We start from the raw sequence: 15,687 nt of genomic DNA on the forward strand, positions 1-15,687 counted from the left end.
GGGGCTAGCGGCAGGCAAGACACTGGCCTGCAGAGGGCGCTCTGAAGGCTGGAAAGAGCTGATGACCAGCAGGAGGCGCTGCACCGGTGAGTTGTCGCCTCGCTACACTCCCAAAAACCTGAAGGGCAGCCCAATCTAGTTGGGCCTGCTGAGTAATCATGCTTAACATAGTTAGTGTGACATTGCATCCTATAATGCTTTATGGAAATATGCTTATTAATGTATGGACCCCATTGGGAGCTGGGCATCTGAGTGTTGGAGATAGGAACACTTAAGCTGTTTTCAGTTAAGCCTATGGCTTTTGGGGGATGTTGATCAGACCTGGGTCTGGATTTGTAGCAGGCTAGTGTGTCTGGCTCAAACTGGGCAAGGTTCTGAAGTCCCAAGCTGCCAGGGAAGACAGGCTCAGAGGTAGTCTCAGCACATTACTTGGCAGTCTCAAGGGGATTTCTGTGATCCAACCCATCACAGTTAGTACACAGGGTACCGTGGGACCCAGACTGAAGAGTGGGAGAATTAGGGTTGCCAGGCATCTGGCTTTCGAGCGGAACACCCAGTCAAAGAGGGATCCTGGTGGCTCTGGTCAGCACCACAGACTGGGCCGTTAAAAGTCCGGTTGGCACTGCCTGCCTGCCCTGGCTCAGCGCAGCTCCTCGAAGTGACCAGCATGTCCCTGCAGCCCCTAGATACAGGTATGATCAGGGAAGATCTGCATACTGTCTCCACCCCCAGTGCCATCTCCACAGCTCCTATTGGCTAGGAACCATGGCCAATGGGAGCTGAGGGGGTGGCACCTGCGGCAGAGTCACCTGGCCACGCTTCCACCTAGGAACAAGACATGCCAGCTTCTTCCACGAGTAGTGTGGAGCCAGGGCAGGCAGGGAGCCTGCCTTACCCCTTGTAACTGCCTTTGTGGATTACAACTGAGAAAAATAAAATTCAGGACAAACTGTTGAGAAATAGGGCAGACACACCCTAAACTGGTGGTTATTTCTTCATAAGATATACCAAACCAGCAACAAAATTAAACTTCTGTCTCACCACACTGGGTAACAAGAAGTCATAAAAGCAGTTTCCTTAAGTATTCCAGTCCTTGTATCACCCGCAAAAACACTGGATTTAAAGACGACTAGTTCTTCACAACCACTCTCATCAAATAAAAGATTCTTCTGATTCCAAAGGACCAGCCACACACCCAGGTCAATATATAACTTAGATATTACCAAAAAATCACGCTGATGCCAACCCTTTAGTATCTAAAATCTAAAGGTTTATTCATAAAAAGAAAGAAAGGTGAGAGTTAAAATTGGTTAAAGGAATCAAATACATACAATTAAATTCAAAGTTCTTGGTTCAGGTTTGTAGCAGTGATGGAATAATCAGTCTGGTTTAACCAGTCTCGGGTTGCTTCCCAATCACTGGAAGGGCCTCAGTCTCTGGGTTAGAATGCTCCCATTAGTATAAGCCCATAGTCCAGAGATTTGAGCAGGAAAGAGGTAAAACTGAGGTGTTTCCAGGGCCTTTTATAGCTTCTGCCATGTGGAAGGAAGCCCATTGTTGCAAACAAAGCCCTCAGCCCAGCTAGTGGAAAATTATAGGTAAAAGATGGGGGTGGGAATCACATGGGCAAGTCCCATTTCCATGCATAATTTTGCTTAGTCACAGCAGGAAATCATTACCTATACCACAAGACAGTATTTGCAGGACAGCCCATTCAGTGTAGATGGGTATCTCCTATGGTCCATTGTTAGTTAAGTGTTTTTTGATGAGCCTCTTAATTTGAATAGTCCCTCCAAGATGTGCAGGCTAAATACCTTGTGGGCATTACCCCAGGAGCAAACATTTGAAATACAGGTATAGAGCCAATACGTCTAACTTCAATTCAAAAATGATACATGCATACAAATAGCATAATCATATTCAGCAAATCATAACCTTTCCATAGATATCTTACATGTCACATTTTGTACAAGATTTATTGCAAATATGTAACAGTGGTTGCAACAATGATCTATATGGTTATATTTTAATCAGATAATGTCATGCCCCCGCTGAGCCCCAGACTCTGAGCCTGCTGAGGTAAGCGCCGCCCGGCTGGAGCCCGCACCCTGAACTGCCTGCCCCAGGTCGGAACCCCCTCCCACACCCCAACTCCCTCCCAGAGCCCACACCCCAACTCCCTGCCCCAGCCCTGAGCCCCTTCCCGCATCCCAATCCCCTGCCCCAGCCTGGAGCCCCCTCCTGCACCTTGAACCCTTCATTTCTGGCCCCACCCCAGAGCCTGCATCCCCAGCTAGAGCCCTCAGCCCCTCCTGCATCCCAACCCCTTGCCCCAGCCTGGTGAAAGTGAGTGAGGTTTGGGGAGAGCGAGTGACAGAGGGATGGGGGCTGCAGTGAGTGGGGGTTGGGGTCTCAGAGAAGGGAAGGGGCAGGGCAAGGGTGTTCAGTTTTGTGCAATTAGAAAGTTGGGATCCCTAGGAAGAATCCACTCTGAGAGGTGAAGGCAGGAGACCAGTCACCTGGAGGAACTTGCACTCATACAAACTGAGAGGGGAGTCAAAGGTGCAGCTAACATATGTGCCACAGTTCAGGGCTAATACCCACACTATTGTGAAAAGCTCAGTGGGATGCTTGATTACCTTGAGTTGTCAGGGCCTTGATTTTATGTCTCATACAAAAGACAGTATTTTCACCAGGATACTTGTTCAGCTCAGCTTCCCTCTCTTCAGAATATGAAACAAGTAAATAATAGCTGCTGTCCACAGTGCAGTCAGGCTGGGATAGCCTATATCCAGTCTCTGGTTATTATTTTTCTTGCATGCCGTGCTGATTACCATCCATATCTGCAATCCCAACAAATCCCATCATCTCCAGTTCATCAGCAAGAAATTCAGTTGATATTTTTCAGCAAGTCTTGTTGTTTTTTTTAAAAAAATTTTTTTAAATGTACATTTTAGGGTAGGATAGCTTCAACGTGTGTGATCAACACTAACCGTGTCTCTAACGAACCTTGCAAATTGTCCTCTCCTAGCTGTACACAAACTCACATTCACATGCATGCTCTTGAAATAACTCAGCAATAGAGTTTCTGTTCCGTTTTCATTTCTGCTTCTTTAAGGCTGCTGCGGGAAAATAAAGAAGTCACTGCACCACTTTTTCGTCTTTCACAACACACATTCCCCAAACCACAGCTGAGAAGAAAAATTGGAAACTATGCAAGAACACAAGGACAAAGGCAATGCCTCCTACGCAACTTGCTTTTTCTCTTTGACCTTTCCCTGCTGGAGTCTTTTAACATAGAAAATATGAAGAACTGGATTTGTAAAGGTTAGGATAAATCAATCAATCAAGGTAAAATGTCCCTTGACGCCCCAGCTGCCATGTGGGTCAGTGGGAAAAGCTAGAGGAACCAAGATATTTTTTCATATACTGACTGCGTGTGCCCTCAGTTTATCAAATACACAAATATCTATTTCTGAAGATCTCCTCAGTGGAGTTGTGTGAGACCCGAGACCTGCTCTGAGGATCATTAACATCAGTGGAAGTTTTCCTATTTCCTTTAATTGGAGTTGGGCTGACATCCAGGAGCACAGTTCAGCAATAGACAGTATAAAGGATAGTCTTTGTTGCTTCTTTGTGATGCTCCATTCCTCATATTGAGCAGAAAGGTGTCTAAAACATGGTCCCTGCTTCAGATACAACCATATAGTCCTAACGAGGCACATGGCTATGATCTTCAAACCAGAGTCATGAACTATGGGTGCAGTTGTCTCTAGCATGCTATGTCTAAAGTCCTGCGGACAGGGAAGCAAGCACCACAGGACCTAAATGTTGCAGCAAGGTTCTTGGGTTTGCAGCACTCCAGTGCTGGAAGGCAGGCACTGACTTTAGATAACCCAGTACTTAAAAGACAATGCCATTAAAGCATTATGTCAGGCAATGCTGAGCCAACATCCTTGGCTTGGGACAGGGGCAGTGGCCTGCAGGCAAGAAAGCTGAAACAAATTTCTCACAGAAAGGAAACTCCAAAATTTTTCATTTTGGAAAAATTGAACTCTTCCACTTTGACACCCCCATTCCCCCACCAAACAAAATGGAGCAGCTGGCTGCTCCCAAATCCCCAGGGGCAGCTGAGGCATTCTCTTAGAATTCGGGGCAGCCCAGCTCCAACTGGGCCTCCCACGGTTTCCAGGACTGGTGTCCAATCCCTGACCTTGGGGCTGTCTGCATGGTGGGTCTGCCACAGAGCTGCAGATCCTGGAAGCCCAGGCTCCCCAGCAGCCTGCCAGGTGAGCTGACAGAAAACCAGCCAGGTTCCCCTGAAAACCTGCCTGTGGTTCATAGGAAATTTGTCAAACCTGCCTTGTGAGTGGGAGTATTATGGGATTCCGCCCTGAGAGGAATGATGGCACAACATTTGTCCCTTGAAACAGTGCACTCTCCAGAGACTTAGGGGTCACAGGTACAGCTAACCATGACATGGGACAAGACTGTTGGCCTATAAAACTGATGGTCCACTGAGACAGGACTTGAAAACAGGGTCATGTGGTCATCACAGGGAAGCCATTTGAGGTATGGGGGAAATGTCAGTCTGCTACGATCCCTGAATGTAGTAGTAGAAAGACGGGAATTGATGGAAGTGAAAGAAGTTAATTTTAAGTGAACACGGAACACCTAGAACAGAGGTTTGAAAGAGAAAAGAGTGTGTCTCCACAGTTCCTTTATTGGCCAAAGGAGAAAAATAAAGTGCTTATCGTGGCTGCTGTGTGAAGAGTCTGGGTTATCCTAGCTAAGAGGTACCAATTCCATCCTTACTGTCATGCACAAGCACCTATGTGGGGCAACCCAGACTTGCAAATTGGGAACAAACCTGTAATTTGGGAGAACTTGGTCCCTTTTCTAACACCAAAGCAATGCTATGACCTGCCATCCTGAGCAGAGTAGCAGTACTTAACAACTAAGGGCTTGTCTACACTGGCAAGTTTTGTTGCCAAAAACCACCTTTTGGCAACAAAACAGCAATAGCGTGCACACTGCAGTGTGACTTATTTTTTAAAAAAGCCCAGTTTTGGCAACAAAAAACTTTCACCCCTGAGAGAGACTTTTGTCTTTCCCCCTCCCTTTAGTGTTGACAAACAGCCAGTATAGACACCACAGCTTTTTTTTTTTATTTTATTGGCCTCCAGAAAGTGTCCCACAATTCCCCTGCTGCCACTCTAGTCAGCGGTTTGAACTCTGCTGCCCTGTAGCCAACCCGCCCCCTCCCCCTTGCAAGCCCTGAGAATTTTAAATCTCATTTCCTGCTTGCTGGCTTCCCTGATGAGCTTCCCAGGTGAGCATGGCTGGCTGTCGCACCAAATGCGCTCCTGCTTGGACCACCGCTGAGTTGTTGGACCTGATCAGTATACGGGGAGAGGAGCCTGTTCAGTCGCAGCTGTGATTGACCCGTAGGAATCAGGACACATATGGGCAAATTTCTTGAGGCTTGTGCGAAAAGGGCTATGATCAGGACACGCAGCAGTGCAGAGCGAAGATAAAGGAGCTGAGGCAGGCGTACCATAAGGCATGGGAGGCAAACAATTGCTCCGGTGGTGCACCTAAGACCTGCCGCTTCTATAAAGAGCTGAATGCTATCCTCAGTGGTGACCCCGCCTCCATCACCAATAGCCCCATGGATACTTCGCAGGCAGCAGAAAAAAGGAGTAACCTGAAGGCTGAAATTCTGGATGAAGAAGTCAAGCTAGAAGAGGATGTGAAGCTCCCAGCCGGGTCACCCGGTGGGGCAGGCAGCCAGGAACTTTACTCCACTTCAGAAATGATCAACGGGGAGCAGGAAGCAGACGAGATTCCCGGTAAATTGCTGTGGCTTGTGTAGGGAATCGAAAAGTGGAAGGCAGGTAGTGTTTTCTGTGAGCTGGACATTGCCCTGTGTAGCTAATCTGCGTGGCCAAGCAGGATGTTGATGGACATTGAGACCTGCAGGGAATCCTCCAGAGAGAGGCTCTGGAAAGTTTCCAAGAGGTACTTGTTAATCTGCTGCAGATTCCAAGGGATTGCAGCCTTGTTAGTTCCCACATTGTAGGAAACTGGACCATGCTATTTAGCAATCACCGGAGCTGGGATCAAAGCGGCACATAGCTGAGCTCCATATCGACCTGGGTGAAAGCCGCAAGCATGCAGTAGTTGTGCCCTGGTTTATCCTGATTATCCGCAGCAGCGAGATGTCAGCCAGTAGGTTGGCTGCCTGTGAAAAAGTGTGTGATCATTTTGGAATGAGTTCCCTGCAAAGCTGCCCTGCAAGCCGTGACTGTTTTGTCCATACACACAACCGCCTTCTCCTCACTCCCAAAACTCACCATGACTGGGTTGCTCGCGGAGCTGTGTGCCTGCCTAGAGTCTCAGAGAGAAAGTGATTTCTACTAGTAAAAGGCCCTTGTTACTAAAACGTTTCAGTCGTTTGCTGGAATGTAACAATCCCTCTTCTGTTCAGCACAGACCTTGAGGAACACACCCCTGCCGACTGGCTTCGGCAGATAAGGAGGAACCCTAGGCGCAGCAAAGAAATGTTCTGGGAGGTGCTGCAGCACGATGAGAGACAGACCAGGGTATGCAAAGAGTGCTGGGAACCCAAGAGGCAGGACAGAAAAGAGAATGCAGCATTTGCTAGGCAAGCGACAGAGCGGATGATAAAAGTGATGGAGGATCAGACAGAGCTGCTCAAGTCTTTGATACAGCTGCAGACTGAGCAGATCCGTGGTCAACCTCCACGGCAGCACTGGCACATGAACAATTCTTTGCCAACCCCACCCCCTCTATGCCCACACCTTCCTTTTCACTTCACAGCCCTCCTGAGTTTCCCCATCACTCCACCCCTCTCACAGCTTGCACAATGATAGCTGGAGCTACACACCGTTGTGAGGTTTTACCCTTTTTATCAATAAATAAAGGCTAAGGTATTTAATGGTACAGCGTTTTTATTCTGTGCTCTACAAAAGCGTATAGCCATCAATTCACACTCGGGAACAGGCTTCTAAAGCATTTTGTTGCATGGATCTTGGGCCCCAAAATTGTACATGGATGCACCAGGGAAGCAACTCCAAAGCAGACGTGTTACTGCCCCTCATTGTCAAAGTGGTTCCTCAAAGCCTCTCCGATGTTAATAGCAGCCCTCTGGGCTCCTCTGACAGCCCTAGCATCTGGCTGTTCAAACTGTGCAGCCAAGCGCTATGCCTCAGTACTCCACGCCTGAGCAAACATTTCACCCTTAGATTCACACAGATTATGCAAAGTACAGCACGCAGCTATGACCACAGGAATATTATCCTCTGTAAGGTCTAGCCTGCCATTCAGACACCTCCAGCGACCTTTCAAAAGGCCAAAGCCATATTCTACTACCATGTGGCACCTGCTCAGGCTGTTGTTAAAATGCTCCTTACTGCTGTCCAGGTGCCTTGTGTAAGGTTTCATAAACCAGGGCTGTAAGGGGTAAGCTGGGTCTCCCAGGATTACTATGGGAGATTACATTTCCACATCCTCCACTGTGATCTTGTGGTCTGGAAAAAAAGTCCTCACCTGCAGCTTTCTGTGCAGGCCACTGTTCCTGAAGATGCATGCATCATGCACCTTTCCAGACCAGCCTGCATTGATGTCTGTGAAACGCCCCCAGTGATCCACAAGTGCCTGCAACGCCATGGAGAAGTACCCCTTCCTATTGATGTATTCAGAGACAAGGTGGTCTGGCACTAAAATGTGTGTGCCATCAATCACCCCCACCCCCCCGTTAGGGAAACCCATCTCTGCAAAGCCATCCACTATTTCATGCACATTTCCCAGAGTCATGGTCCTCCGCAGCAGGATGCGATTTATTGCCCTGCACACTTGGAGTAATACAGCCCCAACAGGGGACTTCCCTACTCTAAACTGATTTGCAACTGACCGGCAGCAGTCTAGATTCACCATCTTCCACACACTGATTGCAACAGGCTTCTCTACTGAAAGAACAGCTCTCAATCTGGTGTCCTTGCGCCACAGGTTGGGGACAGCTCAGCACATAGCTTCATGAAGGGTGCTTTACACATCCTGCAATGTTCTGTACCCACTGGTCTTCATCCCACACCTGCATGACAATGCGATCCCACCAATCCGTGCTTGTTTCCCTAGCCCAAAAGTGACCGACTACCATATGCAGCTGCCCTGTGAATGCACAAAGCACTGATAAGTAGCTGCTTCCATATCACACTCGGGTGCCTGTGATTCATCCTCTGTCAGTAACTTCACGAGTAACTCTGAGAGGAACTGTGCTGCCATGTGCAATGTCCTCATGACAGTTAACTGGCGCATAGGAGAGAAGTGCAGGATCTATCCTCTCTCACTGCAGATGCTGGTGCATACTACAAAAGACTGACGCTTGGAAAAATGGTGCGAAAGGAAGCCAGAAACCATTGGAGGGCTGGGACACAAAGTGGTGTGTGACAGTACATTTTGCATGTCCCAGGGTGTGCCGTGCTCCGTTTCTGCATTCCCACAGTCCATTGCTGTCGCTGTCGACAATGGTGCCCCGAATGTGGATACAAGCTGTCGACAGAGGGAGCAAATGTAAACATGCTTTGGCGACTTTGCTTTTGTCGATTTTTCCTTGTCGACATTAGTTTCATTGACAAAACTTGCCAGTGTAGACAAGCCAAGACATTGCTGAGCTAACATATCAATTTAATCTGGATTCCCTAGGAATGCCAGAGGACCCAGAACTACTGGGCACCTTAGAAATGCAGGCCTATGTCCATTATGTATACTTTGCTAACGAAGAAGAGCTCCATTAGTTTGGAGTTCATCACAATCCCTAATAGAATCCCAGTGGCAGAACATATTCCGTAATGTTAAAAATTCTTTTCTGGATCTCAGACTCTGCTTGATACACCAAAAGATTGTATTCAAAATGCGTTGGGTGCCACAGAGGTTGCACAAAAGCTCGGCTTTACCCTCCAAAGTTTGTTGGCCTTGCAACAAAGGAAAAGGTACCCTGATGTGTATGCTATGGGACTGGCTAATGGTCAGACAGCAGTGGAAAGAGGTGGGCACAAGAATTAAAACAGTGTTCAGCCTCAGCAGCCAAACATCAGCCAGAAATTATATCCTAGGTTATTTACCTGCTAACCTGGGTATAACTCTGCTGCAAAGACTTTGGTTTTTGAGGGCTGCAATGATCACTAATTGGTCGTGGGGGAAGATTTTTTTTTTTTGCAATGATCACTAAGTGCTGGTGGGGGAAGGGTTGGCTTGTCCCCGGAATAGAGCACTGGTATTCAGACCTGTCCGAGTTAGCAAAGAAAGACTAGCTTATTGACTTACAGAGCAATTACAAGAAATTTAGTCCCCATTTCTAGATACACTTGGACACAAAATGTTGAGCTGGCTCAAAGAATAGCAGACCTCTATTCCACCTAACCCCTCCTCCTCTCCCTGTTCATGTAGGTCTTGCTTTATTGGTTACCCTCACCCTAACATGTTATGTGTATGTAGTATTGTCTGGTCTTGCAGCTTTGACAAGTTGTAAAACTGTAATTTTATTGGAGAAATGTATACAAGCTGTAAATAATTTACCTTTGTACTTTTTACTGTCTTTATAAAAATTAATCACACATGCAAAATAGATAAAATGGAGCATGGGAGAAAAATCTATAAATGTCTGTAGAATCCGATGCATTTAAAATTGGTGAAATGTTCCAAGGAACTTTCTGACTGCTATACAGTGTCAGGAGAACCAAATCAGGGCAGAATACACTTGCATTCTGAGGGTGCCCACTAAACAGCAGAGACTGAGCCCAATAACATTTGTTTCTATGAAAAAGTGTTTCCCTAAATCACTCATTAACCCCCAGCTGCAGATCTGGTAATGAGAAGGGGTCAAGACTGCTGCACCTTATCTAATAAAGCATATGAAGAGAGAGCTTTTGCAGATGGATAATCCAAGGTACAGACTGGGGGAAGATTTACAGCAGTGGTTCTCAAACTTTTGTACTGGTGACCCCTTTCACATAGCAAGCCTCTGAGTGCAACACCCCCTTATAAATTAAAAACACTTTTTTGTATATTTAACATCATTATAAAAGCTGGAGGCAAAGCAGGGTTTAGGGTGGAGGCTGACAGCTCAGGGACCCCCCCCCCATGTAATAACCTTGTGACCCTGGGAGGGGTCCCAACCCCCAGTTTGAGAACCCCTGATTTACAGAGTGGATTCAGTGCAACAAACAGAGGTCACTGACAGAGGTTTGGTACCAGTCTGATTTGAAATACTGGGCCATTTTTATCTCACTATAGTTGCATTAGCAGCAACTTTGGCTTAATGCATCCAGATGATCAGATAGAAAAATGTAGTGTTTTATTGCCAAGATTGATATTTATGATTTGTCAAGTTGCACCTTCTTGTGTTTATCTGTTTCTGTTTTAGGCCTTTATCCTGCAAAAGTTTTTGTTGGGGTGGGACTACAGTGTCTGGAGCTGGCAACGTGACTCTCTACACCTCTGTCCCTGTACCAAGGATAGACAGCTTTCAAGTTTCCTTTCTGATATTCTTTCCTGGTGGTGAATACCTAAATATTTACTGAGTATAAACTAATGTTTCCTGGGTGGTGTATGATGAATTTTCTCAGATCTGATTTTTATTTGTATTTATATATTTTAACCATACATATTCTCCACATACATTCACTTTTTGGGACAGTTTTTTTCATTCTTCATCTCTTCCCAGAACATCTCTTGGGAAAGTTACTACAGCTATTGAAAAGAAGATCTTAGGATGGTATTGTCTCATCTCATCAGCCATAACGCTTGCATTTCTGGTGTGAATCTATATTGAGTTAGCACCAAGTCTGATGGTCTTAATATAAGAAGGTGCTCTGGTACCTCTCCTGAGTCACTGTCAGACTAAATGAAAAAAGACCCCTTTGAATTCTGCCAGCTGAATACCAACATTTGGTTAAAGTGTAAATCTACATACTAAGGACTTGGCTTGCAGAGCGTATGTGGCTTTACGGCTATTGCAATTCCAGTTGCTGTATTATTGGACATTCTCATATGAAATGCAAACAGAAGGGTATTGAATTAAAACTGTCTGGCTTCTTTATTTGTGGTGCAACTGAGCAACTTTCTTCCTGATTTTAACCTTGTTTTTGCACCGCAGAACAGAAAATTGAAAATCAACCTGATGGGGTGTTTCTATGTTGCAGATTTTGAGGGAAAACCCCCACAATGTTGTGTGGTCCTACTTGTTTTTAAAATGGATTTCCTTGAAACACAGTACTGGACAAAGCAGATAGATTTATTTGAGCTCTGTCCCAATTCCAGAAGAATTTGCGGGGGAGGGGTGTTGAGCTCTCTAGCCTAAAAGGCCAGATTCAATTGTGACAATCTTGGGTTCTGACACATTTGTATTTTTAGACTTTCCTACAGAAATGCTGAGCTTGACTCCTCAGACCCTTAAGCCCCATAGATCGCAGCAGTGTGTATTCTGTCATGTGATATGGTGAAATAATTATCAGCAAGAAAATATGTTAAAGTTTGTGGTGAGTATCTAGACTCATCAGTTCCTACATTTTACCCATGTAGCTTTGAGTCAATCAATTTATTTTCATAGGCTCCAGTGGACATTGTTATCTGGATCAAAGTCTTTGATTTACAATGTTTGAGTATGGTTTGATAGCACGGCATTGCTTTTCTGAGTAACTCCTCCTTACATCTTTGCTTAACCCTGACCTAATTGATTGCAGATTTCACAAGTCTAAGAGCCAAAAAGGAATTTGTTTGACCTCCCACTCCTTCATTGGGACCTCTTATTTTTAAAATCTCAGACCATATGATTACCTTGTCCTATCCCTGCAAACCAGCTCAATTCGCTATACTTGTTTGGTTGGTTTTTTTGCTCTTTTGTTTTAGGGATACAGGGGAATTATTTAGTATAGACATAGCCTTCAAAATAAAACCAAAAGACTTTACTGCAGTACAGCTGTACCGCTGTAGCTGCTGTCAGCTCTCCCATGGAGCTGCTTTATGCAGACAGGAGAGAGCTCTCCTGCTAGCATAATTAAACCACCCCCAACAAACGGCAGTAGCTATGTCGGTGGGAGAAGCTCTCCTACCGCCATAACACTGTGCCCACTACCACTTGTGCTGGTGAAACTGTCACTCAGGGTTCCCCCCCGAGCAGCATAAGTTCTACCAACAAAAAGTGCTAGTATAGACATAGGAATTAGGCTCTCTCAGGTCCCCTGGTTTGGATCACCCTCTTCATAGCAGAATTTCTTACCCTTCCTTTCTTGGCAATGGGGAAGCAGAAAGCAAAGGTTTCTGCGGAGAAGGCAACTCACATGGATGAAAGGAGAGCAGCGTTAGCTTCTGTCCTTTAGACGGTCTTGGTAAAGACACTACTGATCATAGCTTTTTCCAGCAGCGTTCCCAACTCTTTTTTTGATTTTTATTGCAAATCTTCCAATATTTGTCTTGGTATTTTTTTGGAAAGCCTCAGTTCCTAGAGTCAGGTGAAAGTCTTATGTTAACTTAATTTTCATTATTGTAAAAAGTGAGTTTTTAGCCTACATTGTCAAGATTTGAGACACTTGCAACAACGTAACCCCAAAAGGCTCCCACGCCAGAAGGAAAATAAAAATCTAAAATATATTTTTAATTGAGGTGGGGGCTGTGTCTGACTCTCAATTTTTGGAAGCTGGGGTTGGCAGGACTGATAGTGCAAAGCAGTACTATGGCAGGTGATGCATTGTCAAAAGCTGTAAATGAGGGCAGTGCCAGAGGAGGGCACTAAAAGGTGACAGCAGAAGCAATATTAAAAAAAAATAAACTTATATGTCTGATGTATTTTTATGAGGAGGAACAAAGGGATGGAGAATATTGGGCTGGTGATTGCGGTTAATCCTCTGCTCCGTCACACAAAAATCCAAGATTCAGTCTCTCATCCACTGGGTAGAGAGGCCTGTGGAGATAAAGCAACTTGTTTTTAAAACAGATTTCCTTCAAGGTGAAATACATAATGGGACAAATCCCCTGGAGGTTGGGAGTGCCTCAAATAAATTGCCCTGCGCTGATCCAGAAGCATTATTGATTAGCTCTGAAGAGAGACCCCTGCAGCCCTACTCATCCGAAGAATGACAACAGAGCCTTCAGGAAGAATGAAGTTCTCCTGCATAGAGAACTTTCCACTAGGTTTCCACCAAAACAGACACACACATGCCACAGAAAAAGCTTTTAATTTCTTTCTTCTGCTGTTTCCTACTGTCTTTCAGCTATGAATTTCCCCCGCTGCAAGAGCGGAACAGTGTAGAAAAGAAGCACATATACCCTTCTTCCTCCCCACCCCCAACTTGGTTCGATCATGCAGGCTTTACTCTCTTGAAATTCCCATGGGAGTTAATGAGAGAGACTGCAGGACTGATTCTTTTTAATTTCATTTGTAAAACTTTTTAAAATACAAAATACACATTCTGTTAGCCACAATGTTCTCTGGTGCGCATGCTAATACTCTATTAATACCTTTCTGGGGCAGTTCCAAGCTCTTTCAGTTTTGGCTCTGTGCCTCAAAACACAGCGGTCGTATGCATTAAGGGCCCTTTAATGCACTCCGTGTTCTGAGATATTGATTAAGTAGTACTTCTTCCATAAATGACAGTTATCAGCAAATAATGATGAAAGGCCAGGCCAAGCAGAAATGTAACTAGCAGACAGTTCCTTTTGAAAGTGAAGGAGCCCGGCTGCACTGCAAAACCAGCCATTTGAAAAAGGACTTTAAAAAAATAAAATAAAAAAAAAATAGATTTTATATATCAGGGGCAGCCAACCTGAGCCTGAGAAGGAGCCAGAATTTACCAATGTACATTGCCAAAGAGCCACAGTAATGCAGGATTGAAAAAAAAAAAAAGGGGGGGAGGGGGAAAACTTTGTACTATATGCTCCTGAACTTGTCAAGGGTGTATTGGTTCCAGGCTATCTTCCTCTTGCTTAAACAGCAAAATGCTTTGAGCTGGAATAGGATTCACCCAGCATTTTGCTGACACTATTGTTACCCTCTAGGTAACATGTAAAACTCAACTATTCTGACATCAGTTGCCAAATCTAATCACTAGAGATGAAAATATTGCTAGTTTAGCATATTTACTTTGATATTGTTTACTCATGTTTGAAAGTTCAGTACTAGAATGGTTCTGCATTAATGGTGACTTTTCCAGTTGTTAAACCTTGATTTCTTGTTTGTGCATAATGTTAACTGGGAAGCAGTGTGGTCCAGTGGACACAGCACTTGGCCGGGAGTTGAGACCTCTGTTCTGTTACAGGCTCTCCCACTGACCAGATACATAAGAGTGGGTAAGCCACTTCACCTTGCCTCTGTTTCCCCATCTGTAAAAGAGGGAAATCATACTTCCCTTCTTAGATAAAGCCTCAAATGCTTCTGAGGAATCAGCTTCTAGTTTTGCAGTTCTTTCACGCTCTCCCCTGCTGGCTCAGTGTGGTCACCACAGAACACTTACTTGTTAGTTTTCAGAGTAACAGCCGTGTTAGTCTGTATTCGCAAAAAGAAAAGGAGTACTTGTGGCACCTTAGAGACTAACCAATTTATTTGAGCATAAGCTTTCGTGAGCTACAGCTCACTTCATCAGATGCATATCGTGGAAACTGCAGCAGACTTTATATATACACAGAGAATATGAAACAATACCTCCTCCCACCCCACTGTCCTGCTGGTAATAGCTTATCTAAAGTGATCATCAGGTGGGCCATTTCCAGCACTAATCCAGGTTCTCTCACCCTCCACCCCCCCACACAAATTCACTCTCCTGCTGGTGATAGCCCATCCAAAGTGACAACTCTTTACACAATGTGCATGACAATCAAGTTGGGCTATTTCCTGCACAAATCCAGGTTTTCTCACATCCCCCCCACCCCCATACACACACAAACTCACTCTCCTGCTGGTAATAGCTCATCCAAACTGACCACTCTTCAAGTTTAAATCCAAGTTAAACCAGAACATCTGAGGGGGGGGGTAGGAAAAAACAAGAGGAAACAGGCTACCTTGTGTCGTTAGAGAAGCCAGTCCATTGCATTAAGTGAAGGTGCTTTTTAAGACGCTTACAGCATAGAGCTTGTTCAGGCAGGCAGCAACACAGGAGGCTGCAAGGGCCCTTGGATGGGTTCCCAGGGTTTCCAAATTGCTGTGTCATGCATGCTGCATATGCAAGTGTAGGAGATCACCAGGAGGAGCTTGAGGAGGCAAAAAAGGCAATTTGTGTGCCCTAGGGCAGCACATGAAGTCTCAGCACAGAGCATACTCTCTTTACTTTCTCATGCCAGCTGGGATCTCTTGTATTGGATCTGTCAGTATAGGTAGGAAATTACTTCAGAAGCTGTGCTGCTGAATTCATCCCATGAGAATGAGTCATGTTCCAAACTGGGGACTCCCTTGGACACTCATCCACCAGCCTACAGTTGGAAAAGGAGCTTTGAATCAAAACAAGGGCTCCTCCTGTTTTGCTGCAAGGCTTCTCAGACTGTGAGGTGTTTCACTCGCATCTCTTCTCTAAAGACTAGTTGAGAGTGTTATTTTGCTGCTTATCTGGAAAAGGAAATGTCCCATGGAGAGCATCCCACCATCTGCAAGTCTGGCCTCAAGTCAGAGAGATCAAA

At 45.3% G+C, this 15,687-nt stretch overlaps 1 long non-coding RNA gene across 1 annotated transcript; it reads right to left on the bottom strand.

The window, feature by feature from the left end:
- Positions 1–11,181: 11,181 nt before the first annotated feature.
- Positions 11,182–15,186, bottom strand: LOC140914823 (uncharacterized). Its single transcript, XR_012159999.1, has 2 exons — positions 15,076–15,186; positions 11,182–12,982 (listed from the first exon to the last, which is right to left on the bottom strand). It is a non-coding gene; the product is annotated as an uncharacterized lncRNA (long non-coding RNA).
- Positions 15,187–15,687: the final 501 nt, after the last annotated feature.

The sequence above is a fragment of the Lepidochelys kempii genome, chromosome 7, assembly GCF_965140265.1.
Source record: "Lepidochelys kempii isolate rLepKem1 chromosome 7, rLepKem1.hap2, whole genome shotgun sequence".
Classification (NCBI taxonomy): Eukaryota; Metazoa; Chordata; order Testudines; family Cheloniidae; genus Lepidochelys; species Lepidochelys kempii.